This window comes from Crocuta crocuta, unplaced genomic scaffold (genome assembly GCF_008692635.1).
Source record: "Crocuta crocuta isolate KB4526 unplaced genomic scaffold, BGI_CrCroc_1.0 scaffold5, whole genome shotgun sequence".
NCBI lineage: Eukaryota > Metazoa > Chordata > Mammalia > Carnivora > Hyaenidae > Crocuta > Crocuta crocuta.
In genome coordinates this window covers 3,707,109-3,729,047 of record NW_027530500.1, presented here as the reverse complement: position 1 = coordinate 3,729,047, position 21,939 = coordinate 3,707,109, and positions in this window count along the sequence as shown.

Genomic DNA, 21,939 nt, shown 5'->3' with positions numbered 1-21,939 from the left:
AAAAATTTTTTTAAACATTTATTTATTTTTGAGAGATAGACAGGGCATGAGCATGGGAGGGGCAGAGAGAGAGGGAGACATAGAATCTGAAGCAGCCTCAGGCTCTGAGCTGTCAGCACAGAGCCCAACACAGGTCTTGAACCCACCAACCTCCAGATCATGGCCTGAGCCGAAGTCGGCCGCTTAACAAACTGCGAGCCACCCAGGCGCCCCCTCTTGCATCATCTTGAAACCTTTATGGCATGTCTATAAAGAGACAAGGACAGTGGTGCATGGGTGGCCAGTCGGTTAAGTATCTGACTCTTGATGTCAGCTCAGGTCATGATGTCATAGTTCATGCAATGGAACCCTGTGTTGGGACCCGTGCTGGCAGCACAGAGCCTGCTTGGGATTTTCTCTCTCCCTCTTTCTCTGCCTTTCCCTGATTTGCACACAAGCTCACTCGCTTTCTCTCTCTCTCTCAAAATAAATAAACAAACTTTAAAATAAATAGATAGATAAATACATACATAAATAAATAGACAAGAACAACCCATTGTAAATGTTTACTCAGTAAAAAAATGCCACACTTCTTGTAAGAGCTCACATCAAGACAATTCAAGTTTTGAAACATAATCCAGACTCTTCAAGCAAGTCCTGTCCCAATAGAGGAAGCTTACTAAGAATATGAGAAAGAGTTCAATGACAGGAGAAAAGTATGGTGTGACTTGGCCTGGGGACAGAGCTGCATTACAACATGGTTCAGGGCTGTTAGAGTTTATTGTTTGGAGTATTCCTTTGTCTTCCTAATGTATTATTAATGTCTTGTAAATAAGGGCTCATGCTGTACCAGCTTACATGAATTTTCACCAGCCAGCCCTGCCCCAGGGAGCTGTACTTGTAATAAAAGGAATGAAATCGACATACTTCTCATGTCATTTGGTATAAGTCAGGCCTCACTCACCAGGCAGAAGAAGAATTTTGAATTACAACTGTGAGTGGATATGTTTATTTTATTCTGTTTTAAGCTACTTAAATTTCAGCTAAGCTAATCATTATGCTTCAATTTGGACTCTATGGAAAAATTCCGCAAATACTGTCTCTTGATCTTATGTTGAGCATCAGTATGCCCACATTACTCATGTTATTTCTGAATCTCAAACTTGCCCATTTGCCAAGATAATTCGCTTTTCGTTAGTTGTCTTTTAGCTCCCTGTTGGTTTCCAGTTTACTCTCTATCTGGTTCGGTATGTTAATTTGCCACCCTGCCATGCCCTTGGGTTACTTTTGCTTCAGCTGAACCATAATGGATGTAAGTTCAGTGATTTTATCACATAAAGGAGGGCTTGGGTTTTTTCATGATTTAGTCCAAAGCACAGCTAGTATTGCATAATTTCCAGAAGGTTCTTGATTTATATTGAATGATAGGACTATTGAAATTGAATTTTCATTTAAAAATGTTAAATCAATATTGGCAAGGAGTGTGTGTGTGTGCATGTGTGTGCCTGTGAGTATGTGTTGAGTTGAATACATACGCACAAAATCTAAATCTTTGGGGAGGAAGCTATGGTTGAAAGAGATTGAGTGGTGTTTTCATCAAACACTTTGCTTGGAAACCATAGATATTAATCTTTCCAAGTCAACACATTGTATCCCTGTTCAATATATCCTTTTCAACTTTGGTACTTTCCTTCACCCTCAGCAGAGTTGTTGAAACCAATCTATGCTATAGGTGGAAATCATCTTGCCAAACAGAGGAAGCACTGAAAATATTAAAACAGAGTTGGATAATCTCCCTCCCAAAAGCGTATTTGATTTAAGGGGAGCAAGTTCCTGTCATGTGAAACTGTGTGGCCTCAGCCTCTAGAGCCCAGAGGCTAATTGACCTGAGAGCTCTGGTTATTGGAGAAGATGTCCTTAAAGAGCTTGTGACATGTGGTACTTATAGGAATAAATTGGTTAAGACATATTTCTCTGAGACAGTGGAAGAGTATTACTTCCCTCTTACGCACATCAAAATCATTGACTCTAACAATCGCTCAACTTGTTGTGCTTAGCTATGCCAGCCACTGTTCCAACGGTTTTATATGTATTGAACTCATAGAGCATCTTAAAAGATAGGTGCTGTTTTCCTCATTTTACAGATGAGGAAATGGAGACACAAAGAGTTTATGTAATTTACCTAAAATCAACAGTCAGCTCCTGGGTTATTTATTTCCAGAGTGCTCACTCTTAATTTCTGTCTTGACTTGTGTGGTCCATGTTCACCTAGATAATGAATTGACATGTGACACCTCCTGAAGTTTCCCACCCTCCACTTAATGTAGAAAAGTGTCTCCCACACTCCAGAATAAGAGAAAAAGAGTTTTGTCTTCTACACTCTGGACTGAAAATTTAATGGATTTTCTCCATAATTGTATGTAAGTCTCATTAGGAGATTGAGTGACTTCTTATGTCACTGTCCAGTCCTGGTACCTGGGGCTCACAGTGTGTTTACTGTGATGTTTATTTCTCACTTAGCCTAGACGGTACTCCATCCTGCTTAGTGCTCACATCTAAGTGCCAAGGAATTAGGATTCGTCTACTGGGTTTTGAAGAGCCATCTGTTTGCTTTACTTGGTTAACTCGAAATGTGGCTGCAGAAACATCGTGGTGTTCTTGCTCTAAGTCCTGCTGCCCATTAATTTACTTAGGCTTTTAAAGCATTGGTTTGCTCATCTGTCCAATGGCAAGAATAATGATGATGCCCGATTCATGTAATTTTGTGATTATTAAAGGGAATATAATGTGTGAACCATTTTTTTTCATCTGCAATAACAGATGTCAGTCATTACAGTGGGTACAGATATAGTTCTGTCACTCCACGCAGACGTAATAGGGATGCATTCAGATTGGGAAAAGGTCATGTTCTAGTGAGAATCTGAGCTAAAAATCAATCCATTTGCAGAGCTCTATGGGTTCCCTGTGTGACCCATTGGAACTACTTAACCCCAGCAGAAACTGAAAAATAGTTCAACGTGGCTCCTCTGCTGTTTGGACTAGTGTAATAATGAACACTACATTTTAAATAACATTGTTACGCTTTAGCATTCGCCATATACTCTTGTCCCCTAATACTAAATCCCTGCATAACCTCATTCTATTTTCTTTTGAGTTTGGAAATATTGGTATCACAACAGGGAAAGAGTGGGAGAAAGAGAAGTGACTCCTTACCCCAAACTCATGTTCCCAAAGGGAGGTAGGGAAGACAAAGTATCTATTATTTTTGAGCAACTCATTTAGGGCATATTTTTCTGAGCATGTTCGCAAGTCATAATTCTTCCTCATTTGAAGCCCTCTAATGTAAAATAGCTTCCTACCATTTCTAATTAATTTATTTCACATCCCTCTCAAAAAACTGTTAACTTAAGGCACCTGTGTGGCTCAGATGGTTAAGTGGTGGACTCCTGATTTCAGCTCAGGTCATGATCCCGGGGATGTGGGATCAAGCCCCATGTTGGGCTTTGCACTGAATATGGAGCCTGCTTGAGTGTCTCTCTCTCTCCCCTCTGTTCCTCCCCTCTGCTCTCTCTCTCTAAAATAAAAATTAAAAAATAATTGTCAACCTGCTCTTTTCCTTTGATACTGTGGCATGTGTCCAAGGGTTATTTTCAGGGGATTTCTCTTTTTACAATGCAGTTTGAGTCTCAACCGAGTCTACATCTGTTCTCCTAACTGTTGAGAAAGTCAAAGCTCGGTGCATATGTTACAGGAGGATGGGAAAGAAATTGGCCCTCGTCTCATGGGACCAAAGAATGGATCTCACAGACAATGGAAGTAACAAAGCAATAGAGTTTATTGAGGGAAAGTATAAAGCTCTCAAGAGTGAGAAGGATCCAAACTGGGTAGCTGCCAGGGGGTTCTGCCTCTTTTTATTGGGACCTTTTCAGAAAATTTGTGAGACTCCATGCATGGCACATGGCCCAGGCAGGTCTGAAGTATTTTTATCTTTTTTTTCATGTTCCCCATACTCTGCTGCTTCTTTAACCTCCCACTTGCAGCTTCAGCTTTCCTTCCCAGAGGTCCCCTAACTCTCCCTGCCTAATGTTAATGCTTTCCTGACTCAGGTATACCAAAGAGCTAGAGCAATCTTGAAAAAGAGAAACAAAACTGGAATCATCACAGTTCCAGACTTCAAGTTATATTACAAAGCTGTAGTAATTGAAACAGTATGGTACTGGCACAAAACTAGATACACGGATCAGCGGAACAGAATAAAAAACCAGAAATGAACTCACAACTGCATGGTCAATTTATCTTCATCAAAGGAGGAAAAAAATATGCAGTGAGAAAAAGACAGTTTCTTCAACAAATGGTTTTGAGAAAACTGGAAAGTTAGATGAAAAAGAATGAAATTGGACCACTTTCTTACATCATCCACAGAGATAAACTCAAAATGGATTAAATAGCCAAATAGAAGCCCTGAAACGATACAAAATTCTAGAAGAAAGCACAGGTAGTAATTTCTCTATCAGTCATAGCATCGCTTTTCTAGATGTGTCTCCCAAGGCAAAATAAATAAAAACAAAAAAATCCCTATGGGGCCTATATCAAAAAACAAACAAACAAACAAACAAACAAAATTTCTGCGCAGTGAAGGAAATAATTAGGAAAACTAAAAAGTAACATATAGAATGGGAGAAGACATTGAAATGATATATCTGATAAAAGGTTAGTATCTAAAATAAACAAAGAACTTATACAACTCAACACCCCAAAGCAATCCAATTTATAAATGGACAGAGGACATAAACATTTCTCCAAAGAAGACATCCACATGGCCAACAGAGACATTAAATGATGTTCAATATCACGCATCATCAGGGAAATGCTAATCAAAGCTAGAATGAGATTTCACCTCACACCAGTCAGAATGGCTAAAATGAACAACATGAGAAACCACACATGTTGGTAGGATGTGGAAAAAGGGAGATCCTCTTACATTGCTGGTGGGAAAGCAAACTGGTGCAGCCACTTTGGATAACAGTATGGAGGTGCCTCAAAAAGTTAAACATTGAACTACCTTACAGTCCAGTAATCACACTATTGGGTATTTAGTCAAGGAATACAAAAGCAATAATTCAAAGGGAAGCGTGCACCCCTAAGCTTATTTACAATAATATGTATTATCATAGATATGTAATATGTAATGTATTATTTTCAATAGCTAAATTATGGAAGCAGCCCAAGTTTTCTTGATAGATGAATGGATAAAGAAGATATGGCATATGCATACTTACATATGGATAGAACACATATATGGAATATATATACAGAGAGAGACAGAGAGAGAGAGAGAGAATTACTCAACCCTAAAAATGAATGAAATCTTGCCATTTGCAATGATGTGAATGGACCTAGAGGACTGTTATACTAAGCAGAATAAGTCAGTCAGAGAAAGCCGCATACCATATGAATGTGGTAAAGAATACATTTACCATGATGGGCAGTGAGTAATGTACAGACTTGTTGAATCAATGTGTACACCTGAAATGAATATAACACTGTATGTCAAGTATCTGGAATTAAATAAAAAACCTGAGAAAAAAGCTTAATGGACATAAAGATGGTGTCTCCTAGCTTGAACTTTTCTAGGGCAGCGGCAGTCACTTAAATCTGATAATATTGACACCTCCAGGAATGAATCATCAGAGGAAAGGAAGGTTTCTAATAGAAAATAAATTAGGAAAATCTTCACAAGCAAAACTTGACTTTGACTGGGGCACAAGTTAACTAAAGTGGAGACTTAGAGAATTGGAATCTGAGAGGCATGACATTTTGAAGAGCTTAAGACACAACCCTCCAGAAATGTTCACCGTATCTCTCCCTAGCTGAAGCGAAATAGTCCTTGAGAGTATTTACTACCTTTTGCCAAATTTCCGAAGAATGCCAAATAGCTTTCCTATTACTAAATTGGCTTTGTAGGTAGTAGAGGAAGGGGTGCTTGGAGAGAGTGTACCCCTGTGTTTTGCTGGAAATAACACTACTCTCCAACATTTCTGAAGTACTCTGGTTTAAATAAGACTCCCCTTTAAATCCAGTTGGGGATTTGTTGGCAAATTTGATCTTTCCTAGATGTGTTATGGCTTGTAGACCTCAAACAAGGTATGTCCATCCAAGATGTGCTGTCCTGAGCAAGTCAGCATCTCTGGGCCTTTCCCTGTAATAGATACAGGGTCTGATTTCTGAGCCATCAGGAAATTCCTGCTGCTCAAAAAATATTTCACCACCGCCTGTCACAATGACTGAAGTTTTACCATTATAAGTTACAATTTGGCACAATCAACTCTTGTCAAGATTATTGACAGGGTAAATGTGACGTGCCTTGTTTAGGTCAGGCTGAAAACTAGCTGGGAATAAGTGTTCCATGTGTACTTTGTCTCAATTCGGTCAAGTTCAATGGTGATTACCATTTTGGTGAAGCACAGCTGGTGTCTTGCATAAAATGATTTATGGCTCAACCCACACCAAAATGACAGGACTGGCCATTGCATGTCCTAAAGAGAAGCTTGAAATAGGCTGAAATGATCGTCTTAGCTCAAGCCCTTGATGATCATCGTCTGAGGAACGCGACATGGCGATTATTAAAACACTACATCTATTGGTTTCTTTAGTGACCATGTGGCACTATTTGTGGAAGGATTAACACTTATAAAAACGTTGACACTCTGTGCCAAGGACTGTGTAGTCTCTCCATTTGTGGGTCTCATTTAAGCATTACCACAACCTTATGGAATAGATTCTGTCTCCATTTTAGAAAAGGGGAAATCTGGAGCTTAAACAGGTCAAGGACTGATTATACATTCACACTGAAGTCTACATGACATCCAAGCCACCATGTCAAAGTATCATATTCAGGACAAAAACACATTCTTGGCACCTCAGATACAATTGGTGAAGAAATCGAAGTTCTAAAGATTTTTGTACTATGTACATATATTATTATTTTTCCCCTTGTACTATATGGAAATTGTAAAATTAATTTTAAAAAAAAACCTCATTCATTTTGTTGACGGCCATAGACAAAGACCTTGGTAAATACCAAGTTTGTAAGTGCTATCTGTAGTGATTTTGATTTAGTAAAATAATATAAAATGATAGCATGTCACTAGGAAGATCAAAACATAAAGGAGAGCTGATAAAGACTGGAAATTCCTAGGGCTGTCCTTCACTCTCTTAGTAGGTCATTTTTTTAATCTTTAAATTGTGACCGGATGAAAATGAATCAGATCAAAATGTATTTAGTGGTGTTTTTCCAAAGCAAGGGCTAGCTTGCGTTGTATTGTCCCCACTGGAATATGATCTCCTGTGCGATCAAAGACGTGTGTTAAAGTAGAAGAGAGGCCAACTAGAAAGTCTGGGATGGGAACAGGCTGCCGAGCTGTCAAATTCCTCTTTTTAATTAAAATACATACATTTCACATGAAAATAAATTAAACTGGGATCTTACTTTGTAATTTATGTAGTTAGCTCCATGCATTTTGGCCCATCAGATCGCAACGCTTCTGTTTCCTTGTCTTGCAAAATTGATAGAAGACGTTCAGTTGTGCACCCTGAGTACTCTCACATATCTGCTGATACCCCAAATAAGCACTCACAGAGGTGAGGAGCTATCAGTGTTGGAAGTTCTCTGATCCACGATCATGAAAACATTGCACAGTTAAATATTTAAGAAGTAGGTCAAACCCACACTAATATAACATACACTAAGAAGACCCCAGAAGCAAACCTTATTTTTGATTGGGAAACGGATTACTCGCTGTCAGCAGCAAATAGATTGTTGTGGTTTTATCTATGCAATATTTACATCTATCTATGTCTATACTCATCTATCTGTCTGTCTGCCTAATTGTCTAACGATTTAGAAATTGCAAAATAACATTTGGTCCATGTCCTTGTAGTTCACCGCACCCTTTTCTATATGACAATTCTAAAATTGGTGATGTTTCTGATAAATGACCACATATGCAAAGGAGCCTCAGAACTGACACTCTTTCTGAAAACAACTATATAGTGTCTGCCTGTTATTCAATGTCTTTCCCATCCCAGAGCCGGTCTACCTGCTTAGCTCTGTCTCGTGGTAGGAAACACTTACTGGTGTAGAATGTTCATCTCTCCATCTTTCTCCTGTGTTACAGTCACTCCTGCCTCTCTGGTTTGCTTTTATCATCATGTGTAGCAAAAATAACTTCTCTCTGCTCATCCAGACCTTATTCATTAGTTAGGACTCATCACTGAACTATTCCTTCTAGAAGATCACTTAGGTAGACCCTGAACATTTGCTTTTCCAAATCTCTGTGGCGTTCCTATTCACATATGGGTATTTGAGTGCCATCCCAAAAAAAGCACAACACAACCTAAATACTTGTATGATATTTTCATGTTTCATGTATATTAGTTTAATATGCCAGACTGCAAACTGCTGTAGGAAAGGAGTGGGTAATTTTTTTTAAACAACATCCTCGATGCCTGAATTATAATGTAATTAACCAACTAGTTGCAGAATAACTAAACAATGGGATTATACCTCTTACAAAGGTTAAAAAAAAAGCATAATATAATTGTACTTTGATTTAGAGTAAGGAAGACATAAAGTAAACCTTTAATAAATATTGAATCAAATGTAATTAATATGTATAGATTTATGTAGTAGTATTTACTTTTTATTTGTTAATAATCTTGCAAATATGGGTCAACACATCTCTAAGCTCAGGCCGATTTACCTTTTATATTTTAACACTAATGTTGTCTTTAATCTACATATGTCCCTTGTTTGGGGGATTTATGAGAAATACAATTGTACCTACACATAGACATGTAGTAGAAATGTTGTAAGTTAGATAACAGAAATTTTCACTAAACTATGATTCTCCTATTAGCAGTTCAGTTATGTTTGTGACTCGACTCTGAATTCTTACAGCTATCATAAACTACCATTTATTTCTTTATGCACAGACATCAGTCACTAAAACCAGAAAACCAGCTGGGCAAATAAAAATAAAGGTACCATGAAATTTTCAGAAGAGAGATGCAGTATAAACTTAACACCCTTTACCCAGCCTACTCCAGCATGTTATTAGCATCTCCAACCAGGAGGGTTGGACCAACTGTTGGACACCATTATTAATCTCATCATTTCCCTTCTCAAAGGTGGGAGGTGGGAACAAGACTGTCCAATCTGTCCTGCTACATTAGGCTTTGAAACAGGCTGAGTGGTAATAATAACAATAATCACACATCAATCAGAGTCCAAGATTGGCACTTCCAGAAACATTTGACACTTTTCTCTTGGAATGCAGAAATACCTGTGACAAAGCATGCCAGAATTCATGCTGGTGCCCCCATATACTTCCATAAAACCTGAACTCAAATGCCAATGCTGACTCTTTTGCTACCCTTGGAGTTCTACTTAACAATGTATTATTGGCTGCCATAACACCTGCTGGTTGTTTTGCTTTGCTGCGGTAGAGCTTACCCCTCTGGATCATCCACTCTCTTCTCGCATGGATATGTGTCATATTTTCTGCCTGACCACCTTCCCGTTCCACCTTGATGTTCACAGCACCTTCGCCTCAAGCTGCCAGTGAAGCAAACCCCATAGCTGGTATCGGCAGGGCTTTGCACAGGCAGTCCCCAGCCCTGCTACGATGGATTTACAGCGATTGTGTGTGTTTGTGTACTGTAGACAAACAGGAAGACCAAATGGAGTAGAGAGAGTGAACGATGAACCATATTTCTTTACCTTAACTACCACCCCCCTACAAAAAAACCAAACCAAACCAAAAGAAAGCCAAACCACCTCTATCAATCTCCAAGTGTCATTATGATTCTTTTGTTTAGACAACCTTTTGACTCTTAGGGACAGAAAGTACTGAAATTCGGGTGCGATGTTGCATCAGGCAGGGATCCCTATAACATGGCTGCTTTGTAGGTGACTGTATTTCCTACACATTATCTCAAGAGTATGAATTTTCACAGTCTTTAAAAATTTTAAAGAACAAAAAAACAAAAAACAAAAAACCCTTCCCTGGTCTTACATAATTTCACTGTGCTCTCCTTATGCTTTTTTTTTTCTTTTTTACCAGGATAATATAATTCTTTCTTTTGCTCAGCTTACTTGACTCTCAATTAAACTTCTCCCTTCTCTTACAGTCCACCAAGGATCTTTAATGTAGCACTGTTGACATAACTCTATTTCTTTGTCTCCTAATTGTGCCTCCCTGTATCCTCCTGTAGGCCAGTGTATTCCAAGAATTAAGCTGAGTGATTGTCAAATGCTTCATGTTAGGTAAATATTTGCTGAACAACTAAATAAAAATGAGCTTCACAAATCCTTCACACCATTATAAATGACAAAGTATTTTAACATTTTATCTCCAGATCCTTTTAATTAAGCTGATGCCAGAAATATTCCTTCTGAAAGCCACCTCCGCATGAAAACTAAACTCTATTTGCCTCTATTCTCTTTGTCCTTTAAACTCAAACCCCATTTCTCTCCACCAGGAGAGCAAAGAAATGATGATTGGATTAATGGAATATTAAAGATTAGACTCAAGAGTTACTTTTTGATAAGCAGATGCAAAGTGAAGTCTGAAAGGGAAATAAAAAATGGAATCCAACACAAATCTCATATTGTGCATCTTTAGCTCACTTAATAAAAGGTGGTATTGATTTAATTTGGTTAAAAATTTTGGATAAATACAATTCTCAATTAAAACAGTACAGCACAAGGGAAAAAGTCACATTCTCAATAGACCAATTATTCAGGTGGAAGCCTTTCCCTGACTGGGACGTCCCTCTACCCACCCTGGCATTAATTACCTTTGTCAAGCAGCCTATCAATCATGGCAGTAAGTTAAATTTTCAGTACGCAAGTGATCTAATCCAAATATTTCTCTTCATTCCCCCTTGCCTACACAGAAAATATTTATCAGAAAGGCTACATAAAATTCATAAAATATTGAAACTAGAAGGGAACTTGAAGTTTATTTTGTTCATAATTATTCATCCAAAATTCATCCAATCTCTTCCTCAACATTACCCCAAGTTAACATTACCTTGATTCAAACCCACCCAGGTATGGAGAACTAACTTAATCAAGACACAGTATCCATGGTTGGACAGCTCAAAATGATTTGAAATTGCTTCTATGGAGCTCGACCCTGCTATCTCTTAAATGATGCTTTAATATCCCTTAGAGTCTAGAACAGCTTGTAATATATATTTTTAAACTTGATAATCTTTCAAATATATGATATGATTACCGGTGTCCCATGAGGTTTCTCTTTCACAGTCTAGCCACAAAGAGGCAAGATTTTCAAAACATTGTTTCCTTAAACAAGCTATTGTGTGTGTATGAGTATGTGTGCGCGCATGAAAAAGGAAGGCTACCTTTAAAGGTCAAGTTTAGAAGTGGTTAAAGTATTCCAGATAAGCCTAGTTAATGCATATTCAGTGACAATTTATAGAAAAATATACATACAAACACAATTTATTTCCTCTTTTTTTTGGTCTATCTGAATAGCATAAACATCATCTGACCTTAAAAATATTCCTCTATTAAATTTTTTAGGTTTTTATCTTTTCTATGTCTAAGATCTCTGTGTTTCTTTTAGAAAATAAAAATGACAGATATTTTAGAGGACCAGATCTTTTGTTGTTTTAAATCCAATGACTTCCAAATGCAATTTCTGTCATTACAGATTTTGGATGTTGCTATCATTGCTAGGGGTGGGGAAAATGGGAAAAAGATCTGTTTTCCTTAAATTGGGAGGAAAGTTGACCAGTGGTTTTAAAGAATTTACCTAGTCCTTTGTTTGTTTTGGTCATCTTATTATGAGAAAATATAGATGATTCACAAAAGGGAGTAGGTGAGAATTTCAACATAACAAATTTGATAGCTCTGTGACCTTGACAAGAAACAAATTTCTCCAAGTTTCAGTTTTTCTCATGTGTAAAGTAGGCTGATTTGTTACTATTTTTCAAGAATATTTGTGTGTATGAAAAGAAGTAAAGAATGTATGCAAACCATATACTACAGGGGCAACATCGAGAAAGTTAATTTTTTTTTACATTTATTTATTTTTGAGAGACACACAAGTGGGACAGGGCCAGAGAGAGAGGGAGACACAGAATCCCAAGCAGACTCCAGGCTCTGAGCTGTCATCACAGAGCCTGACATGGGTCTCAAACTCACCAACTGTGAGATCATGACCCAAGCCGAAGTTGCACTTAAATGACTGAGCCACCCAGGCACCCCAAGAAAATTAAAGAACATATTAGCCATAGCCATTGCTACACACAGTGTCTAAAGTGAAATTAGCTGGATGTTTTTGTGTTCAATAGTTTGATTTTTTTTTACTTATTTAAAGAATGAACAATTCAAAAGAATATCTCTTTCTTACTTTGTTTAAAATTTATCCATTGTGAGTTGTCATGTGTGTGAAAAGAGAATAACTGTGCATGTTATGAGAAAGCACTTAGGTGACAAGACGTTTGATGAAGTCATTTGGGCACTTACATCTATGTGAAAAGTTTCACTACATGAAAGTTGTAAAAACTATATGAATATTGTAGAGTTTTTAGTGCCATGTTGTATAAACAACGGCACCTTCCCCGTACCTCATTCCTTACTCCATCCCTGAACCAGACCACATCTTTTGGTTCATTTTCAAGCTGGGAGGGCAGGGTCACTGTTAGAGTAATGCTCAAGGGTAGTGTTGGGTTGGATGTCCTGAGAGGGAAGGCTGCTTCCGCTTTGGCAGGAGAAGGCATGGAGGGTGTGCATTCAGCACGCCTACTGGCAAAACAACGGAAAATATACACCAGAGCACACCAGACACCTCATCCATCTTTTACTGTCTCATATCTCATGTTCAGGATGATGTTATAGTTTCAAAACATTTCAGAGGCATATTAAAACATGCACTGTTTGGGGCGTACCTGGATGGCTCTGTCGGTTAAGCCTCTGACTTTGGCTCAGGTCATGACCTCACGGTTCATGGGTTCGAGCCCCGCATCCGGCTCTGTGCTGACAGCTCAGAGCCTGGAGCCTGTCTTCGGATTCTGTGTCTCCCTCTCTCTCTTATCCTCCCCGCTGATGTGCTCTCTCTCTCTCTCTCAGAAATAAATAAAAACATTAAAAAAAAAATAAAACATGGACTGTTTTTAAAAAGCATTTGAGGTAATGGAAAGGGTGGTATGGAGCTCCTTATGCTACTCTCTCCGGGAGCTTGGATTAGTTCCCCAGGAATGATGTGAATCTGTAATGGAAGAATCCTGAATCCAGAAATCATACCTCTTGCCCAAACTATGAACTCTACTATGATGAAGGGTAGCAGAATATGTCACCCCAGAATATATCATTTGAGAATAAGGATTATTCAAGTGCTAATGGCACTTGAAAAACAGCAGATGCAAAAAGGGTGCCCTGATCTTCCCTTTCTTCCTGAAATTAGGTGATAAAACTCCCACAGGAAATAGGCCCTCTCTTACCAGAAGAAAAGAAATGCTCTTTGACATGGAGACAAGCCAAGAAAATTCTATACAGACAGAAATTATTAAATACATATTTAAAAATTTCCCTTTAGTCTCTCTACATATTTTTCTTATTTGCCCTCGGCTGCATCTCTTTGTTCAACCTAATATAAAAATGATTTGGCTTTTACCATTCCTTTGGGTCTTCATTTTTTGTTGTTGTTTTGTTTTATTTTGTTTTGTTTTGTTTGTGAGGGTTCTCACGTCATGTAATACTTCATTAAATACATGTGTATGGTTTTCTCCTGCTAATCTGTCTTATATCATTTTAATTTTGAGACCCAGTAAAAAGCCCAGAGAAGGTAAAGGTAACATTTTGGCCTCTGCTTCTGAGACTATACTACCCTTGTTCTCTGGCTAAGGGTATTGAATTTCCTTATTTATTTTCATGATGTCAGAAAATATTCATTATGGGCATTGGATGGACAACATTTTTTTGATGTTAGGAGATAAGAGACAATGAATCAAAAGGTAAAGTAAATAATAATTACTGAACATTTACTATATTCTCATTACTGCATCAAGTCCCTTCCAGTCACTAACTCACTAATATTCACATTGCTAAATATAATCATTATCCTTTTAACAGATGAGGAAATCCAAAGTCTTGAAGATGTTGAACAGCTTCCAAACATATAAAATTGGTAAAAAAAAATATTGGAATCAGTATTGATGTGTAATTAATCCAAAGCCCTTTTACTTTCTATAAGACTTTGCTATCTTCCCACAAAAGACAACACCACTTATTAAAGCAGAAAGACATGAAATGCATTTATAAAGATTTTATCAAAAATAATGAAAATATCAAAAGTTCTTTTGGCTAAAATATGAAGCTTCCATTCTCCAAAAAATTAACTTTTAGGGCCCACATCCTGCAGTAACACTGCTGGACAAATGAGGCATTGTTATGACCAAAGAAGGGAACAAAATGATTATTGAGTCACCAAATGTCATGAAGGAACTTGTTTTTAAAACTTCTGGGGTGCCTGGGTGGCTCAGTCAGTTAAGCGTACGACTTTGGCTCAGGTTATAGTCTCACAGTCTGTGGGTTCGAGCCCCGCATCGGGTTCTGCTGACAGCTCAGAGCCTGGAGCCTGCTTCAGATCCTGTGTCTCCTTCTCTCTCTGCCCCTTCCCTGCTCATGCTCTGTCTCTCAAAAATAAATAAACATTTTTTTTTAAATGCTTAAAAAATAAATAAAACTCCTGTCTCCTTGTGTTTGATAAAGCTTTGTATCAACTGGGTTTTATATCTGGAAATAGTCATTTCAGCCACTTGTAGTTTAAAAGGAGGAATTCAACATTGACAGCATGGAGGAAATGTTTGTATCCATATATTTCTACACTGAATTCAATACTTACTTGGATTCAATTAAAGGTAATTGAACCAAAGACTGTCACATTAATGGCTGAAATGTTACTTGTCAAAATTAACACAGTGGTGTACCTGGAAGATTAAATACAGCATTCCTTGAGATGCGGTGTAATAAACAAACACTCATCTGAAGTACAAACTGCCACATAATGAAGATGCTTGGAAATAGATTCCCAAGATACAAAGGAAAAGGGGCAAAGTGAAGAACAATTGGAAAAAAAAGTAAAAAACTAACAATCATATATCAGTCTCAATGAGTCTGTAAGCTCTCTCAAAATCTATCGCTTACTCAATCTTTCTACAATTTTAAGTGCTTAGAAATGTACTCAGGATGATATATTTTTTCACATATGGAATACACATTTAAAAAAAATTCAAATGTGCTCATTGTGAATGTAATGGTCTCATGGGCCGCTGGTGGTAGTGCAAATTGATGCACTTATTTCAGACATAATTTTGATAAATAGATGTTAAATAGGTAGATATGAACATAAATATTTGAGATATTTATTTTCCAAATGTCCACTTCTGGGAATCTATGCAAAAAATACAGAATTATTATATTCAACACTGTTTATGATTATAAAAACTTAAAACATTCTATATATTTCCCTATACTGTTAATTTTTTTATATTTATTTTTTTTAATGTTTATTCATTTTGAGAGAGAGAGAGCATGCATGTGTGAGCAGAGGGAGGGACAGGGAGAAAATACCAAGGAATTTCACGTGCAACAAATGGACCCCAAAGTGGGGCTCAATCTCATGACCTCAGCCAATATCAAGAGTCGCCTAACCGACTGAGCCACCCCGTCACATCCTACCTATACTGTTCTTTTTTTTAAATTTTTTAATGTTTTATTTATTTCTAGGAGAGAGAGAGAGAGAGAGAGAGAGAGACAGCGTGAGCAGGGGAGGGTCAGAGAGAGAGGGAGTCATAGACTCTGAAACAGGCTCCAGGCTCTGAGCTGGCAGTCAGCACAGAGCCCGATGCGGGGCTCAAACCCACTACCTAAACTGTTCTTAAGAGAGAATATCTAAGCAGAAAGATTTATTATTTTGAAAATAAATTACTTATACACATACTTTTTTTCTGAGGGGAAAAAGCGTGAATGGAGGAGGGGCAGAGAGAGAAGGAGAAAAAGAATCTTTAAAAAAATGTTTTATTATTTAGTTTTGAGAGAAAGAGGCAGAGCCTGAGTGGGGGAGGGAAAGAGAGAGAGAGGGAGACACAGAATCTGAAGCCCTTCCAGGCTCTGAGCTGTCAGCACAGAGCCCGACATGGGGCTTGACTTTGGGAACCACAAGATCATGATCTGAGCTGAAGTCTGATGCTTAACTGACTAAGCCATCCAGGTGCCTTGGAGAATCTTAAGCAGGCTCCTCACCCAGTGCAGAGCCCAGTGCAGGGATTCTATCTCACAGCCATGAGCTCATGGTCAGAAATCAAGAACTGAAATCAGGAATCAGATGCTTAAGTGACTGAATTGCCCAGGCCACCAATATACATACTTTCAATGCAAAACTATTTATAATCAAATTTCCTTATTGATACGAAGTGTAATAACCTTTCTTTTGTTAAAATTTGTTAAATTAGAGATTTATACTGAACAAGAAACCCAGAGAATAATTTAAATGACTTAAATTTTTCTGACACTTTATTTTGAACAATGACAAAAAAATTTGTTTCCCATGAAAATAATGACCCCAATGGAAACAACACTCTCAATGCTACTTCCTACAAATTGCTGTAGCCGGAGCCAGGTGTTTTGAAGTCACTTCTTTCTAAGCCTGAACTCTTTGTTTTCCTGATTGTTCAAGTAAAGTTAGTTTATTCCCGGGGCTCCTGGGGGGCTCAGTCGGTTGAGCGTCTGACTTCAGCTCAGGTCATGATCTCACAGCTTGTAAGTTTGAGCCCTGCATCTGGCTCTGTGCTGACAGCTCGGTGCCTGGAGCCTGCTTTGGATTCTGTGTCTTGGTCTGCTTCTCTGCCCCTCCCCCACTCATTCTCTGTCTGTCTCTCAAATACAAATAAACGTAAAAAATTTTTAAAAGGATAGTTTATTCCTAATGAGATTGAAACCACATATATAACTATTATCACTATTATTACTTGTTATTGGTGTGCTGTCTTTGTATCATCACCCTCACCATCGTCGTCACCATCATCATATGCACTGATTTAATTTATGGGTCATAAATTAGGCTAAAGTTATTGACATGGATACTGTTCAATTAATGTTCTATTATACCCTTCTAAGATTTCTATACACTAAGTGCCATGACTCAAAGATTAGTAGCAGAGGCTTAGCAGAATTATCTAAGATCACATAGCAAATAAATGTCAGAGGGTTCCAGAAGCCTGACTCTGTACCCTGCTTTATTACTTGTGCCTCAGAGCAATTGGAACAACATCTGGTTGAATACATTTCTACCTCCACTATGACATCTATCTGTCATGACATTAAAGCAAACTAGTTTCCATGAAGCAGTCAAATATAGATTAGTGAAAACATGAAGACATGTAAACATATTCTGGCTAATTAGATTACCTCCAGAATAAATTGCTAAAGTTTAGGTTGTGAAGATGTAAGTGTATACATGTATGTAGAGGAAAGAGTTAGCATCATCCAAATGCTATATTAGAACTTTGCTTTTCAAGGGGCACCTGGGTGGCTCAGTCGCTTAAACAACCAACTCTTGATTTCAGCTAAGGTAACGATCTCATGGTTTGTGAGTTCGAGTCCTACATCAAGCTCTGTACTGACAGTACAGAGCCTGCTTGGGATTCTCTATCTCTTCCTCTCTCTCTGCATCTACCATGCAAACACTCTCCCTCTCTTTTTCAAAAGAAAGAAGGAAAGAAGGAAGGAAGAAAGAAACAAGGAAAGAACTTTTCTTTTCAAGCAAGGACATTTTGAGAGACTAGAGATTAATTAAAAGATTAACCTTTTCTTTCATCTTGAGTTACAAAGCTTTCTCATTCCCACAATCTTCCCAGTTTTGAGAATTCACCTGGGACTCTGTGAGAAAAGTAAAAAGTCTGTCTGGTAAATTTCTCCTTCAGCAAGTCAGGAGTCCATGAACAGGTTTCTATAGATCGATCATATCACATTTTGGAATACATATCTTATATGAAAATAGTTATATACAATTGAAATCATCTCAATGGCTATGATAAGGTGAAGCATTAGCACAAGCATAATTAACTGAAGATTATAATTTTACTTTAGTTTTTATCAGAAAAACATAGATCTATTACATTTTAATTAATAAAACTACATGATGTGGTATGATTTTTCTACACAAAAAATGTTAAAAGCATGTTTTGTTGCAATTTTTGTTTTAACATCTAAGGATGCTACTCTTTCTTTAATAGGCATGCCAGACTTTTGGATACTGCCTACAACTTTCTCCCCTTCCTGGAAAAGGCTGTCGTTCTTGTTTTTTTTGTTGTTGTTGTTTTTTGTTTTTTGTTTTTTTCTGTCATTCTGTACAAATATCTCCCTATTAGAAATAGCCACTTGCCCATTGGGTAAGCAAAGTTTTGAAATGTATCTAAGACATGACAACAGTGTTTTTATCACAAGCAGGAGCTTTCTGGTAATACAACTCATTCTTTTGCATGTATCTGAAGGCTAGAAAGACCTCCGTGGAGCTTTGAAGATGCGTGGCAAATTACCACTCTATTAACATGGCCCCATACATCCAATCAGATGTTTTTCTAGGCTGGAGAAACAGTTTTACATACAACAGACTAGAAGAGGCTAGAAATTTATCTGTTGATTTAAATATAAGAGTTGTAACAATGTATCATCGTCATGGTTTGGATCCATTTTGTCATATTCTGCATAAATTTTCCTTAAGATGATATGAAACTCTAAAAATCTTGAAAACTAAAAAAAAAAACCAAGCTGGGCAAAGAGCTTGCCCCTTTCAGCATCCCTTGGCACAGCATATCCACACTCCCCTGCTTGATGTCTACTATCTTCATAACAACCTAAATTTATGGAGGAATATATTTTGTCTAAGAATCTTCACATCGCCTCCTGTCTGATCCTCGAAACACCACTATACAAAGACAGAACAGGTTCTATTCCCTCCTTGACAGTTGAGAAAACATATATGCAAGAGAGTTATTCACCTAAAGTTACAGAGCTAATAAGTTCTAATTTACAATTCTGGCTTCTTTTACCTTTTCTTTACCTCTGTGCTTATTGACTAAAAACTCTCATAGCCTCCAGGTTCGTTCTATCTATCTATCTATCTATCTATCTATCTATCTATCTCTGCTACTAATAGCCAATGCTTTTTTATGATTTCAATTTTTTAATGTTTATTTTTTATTTTGATATCGAGAGAGCACAAGTGGGGAAGAGGCAGACAAGAGGAAGAGAGAGAATCCCAAGCAGGCTTCATGCTCAGTCTGAGGTGGGGCTCAATCTCACAATCCATAGGATCACGACCTGAGCATAAATCAAGAACTGGACACTTAACTGACTGAGCCACCCAGGTTCCCCAATAGCCAATTTCTTGAACACAATCACTGCATTTGTTAAGCAACTGTTTAATTATTGACTGTATATGCACTCCTTCATTTAAATAGCACAACCACATTGATATGCTGATCTGTGAATTACACCTCAGAAGAAACGATAGGACACCATAGTAGGTTCACCTCTACTACCTCTATCATTAGCAATCACTTACAGTCAGAGGAGAGGTGATTCCCTTGTGATTTTGGGCATAACAACTCGTATAGTATTATACGTTTATAGACTGGAGATGAATGCTTTATGCTGTGGAAACCACAGTAGTTAAGCCAATACAGAGTGTTTGTTAACTGCTTCATATAATTCTTAGTTATAGGGAGGATTTCCAATGAAGAATGGCAATGGATTCTATAGAATCAGTCATCGGAAGTCGCCCATGGCCATTGGGCTCTGGCATTTCTTACAGGCTAAACATGTTCAGTAACAAAAAGTGAAACCCTCAATGGGTTGATTGTTTCCCTTTGGATTATGGAAATTCACTTGGGAAGGGGGCGCTGGGTTTTATTCTTTATGGTGCCATTCATTTACATCCCTGTAAGAGTCCCCAGGGTTTTTGAGACGGGTGTTTGTTATTCTGGAGACCCAGCACAGCCAACTGTGCAGGAAAGAAGATGAACTTTTTAAATACTGGTATTATTTATTTCAAGTAGACAGGCAAGCCTTTCTCTCAGACGTAGACCTGTAATTAACCTTACACAGTGTATTTTCTTGAAAAGAGATGAAACATTCCAGGCAATGGCCAAGACGGACATTCTAGCAATTTCACCACCCAAATCTTTCAGCTGAAAAGTTGTTGAAAGCTGTTATACATCTGTTAAATCAAGCGTATTTTGCAAAATTTACAAAAAAGGACAAAGAGTTTGTATCACTTATAACGTGGGAAACTTTTCTCTCGATTTGCTTCTCATCTTAACTTTCTTATCTTTTAGTTGATTTTCCTCTTACAGCAGGATTGTAGGACGCAGCTGCTGAATGCTGCCCCTCACCTCCAATCTCTCAAGACATGCTTTCTGTCTCTGTTCTGAATAACAAAAGATTTCCCTACGTATTTTCTCTTTGGAGAATGATATAGTGCAATGGTTTTCCAAACTGCAGGGTATATCAACGTCACTTGGACCCTCTGATCACAATGCACCTCCCTGGACCTCAACCTCATATTCAGAATCAGGTGCTCAGAATCAGTATTCTAGAGCTTGGGTTGAGAACACTTGGCCAAGTAGCCAAATGTAGACTGATGCTTGTTTCATTAAGCAAAGTTGTCCTGAAACACAGACAAGTTTGTTTGTTGACGTGTCATTTATGCTTCATTTTTGCTACAAGGCAGAGTTGAATAGTTATGACACTGACCTTCTGGATTGTAAGCCACTGGTCTGAAATCCTGAAATACATTTGTAATATGTGTTCAGGCTCTAAAACTAAATACCATCAAATACTACCACTGTCAAAAATGAAATATTACATCTCAAAGATATTTATGTCCAGTGGGTTTTCAAATTCCTCCAACAAAGCTCCCCTTGCCATGAACACTGATCTAAATGGACTGATGCGAGCATAAAGGCTGCATCACCTCTTATTATGATGCTAGGGTAATTGACTAGGTGAGCCTGTGTACATATCGTATACCAACTCTCCAACCTCTCCACCTCTCCACCTCTCCAATTCTAATTTAAAAGAATGGTTTATCTCTGAAGTAGCTACCTGTTTCTGGACCTATCTTGAAAAAAACGAAAAGAATTCTAGAACATGCAGTCAAATAACACTGTGCTCACCTCCTGAAATGGTGTTGATACTTAGATATTGCAAAGCTTGGACAATGCAGATGTTTGAACCTGGAACTGTTATAAAATTACCTGTCTGTGATAACTACATATTGTTGATCATTCTAATGACTACTCCAATTTATGAATACTTTAAATCAATTAGTTTAAATGTCCTCTCTGACCTCCACATAAATTAGCCTGTAAGTTACAATTTCAAACCCCATCCATTGTACACTGCTTGCCTTACAAGCATCATAAATGTCAAAAGACTACTTGAAGAATAACAGACACAATCTACCAACATTCGATAAGATATTTAAACCTACAGATGCAAGACATGTGATGAACTCAACATAGGAAAAAACAAAAGACCACAGGGAGACACATTATAATCAAATGGCCAAAAACAAAGAAATATTCTGAAAGTCACAAGAGAGGAACTTTTCATATACAAGAGGATCTCAGTAAGACTACTGGCTGATTTCTCATGAGACGCCTTAGAGAGAAGAAGGAAGTGGGATGATCTATTTAAAGCACTAAACGAGAGGCAACTGGGTGGCTCAGTTGGTTAAGCGTCTGACTTCGGCTCAGGTCATAATCTCACAGTTTGTGGGCTCGAGCCCTGCATTGGGTTCTGGGCTGACAGCTAGCTCAGAGCCTGGGGTCTGCTTCAGATTCTGTGTTTCCCTCTTTCTCTGA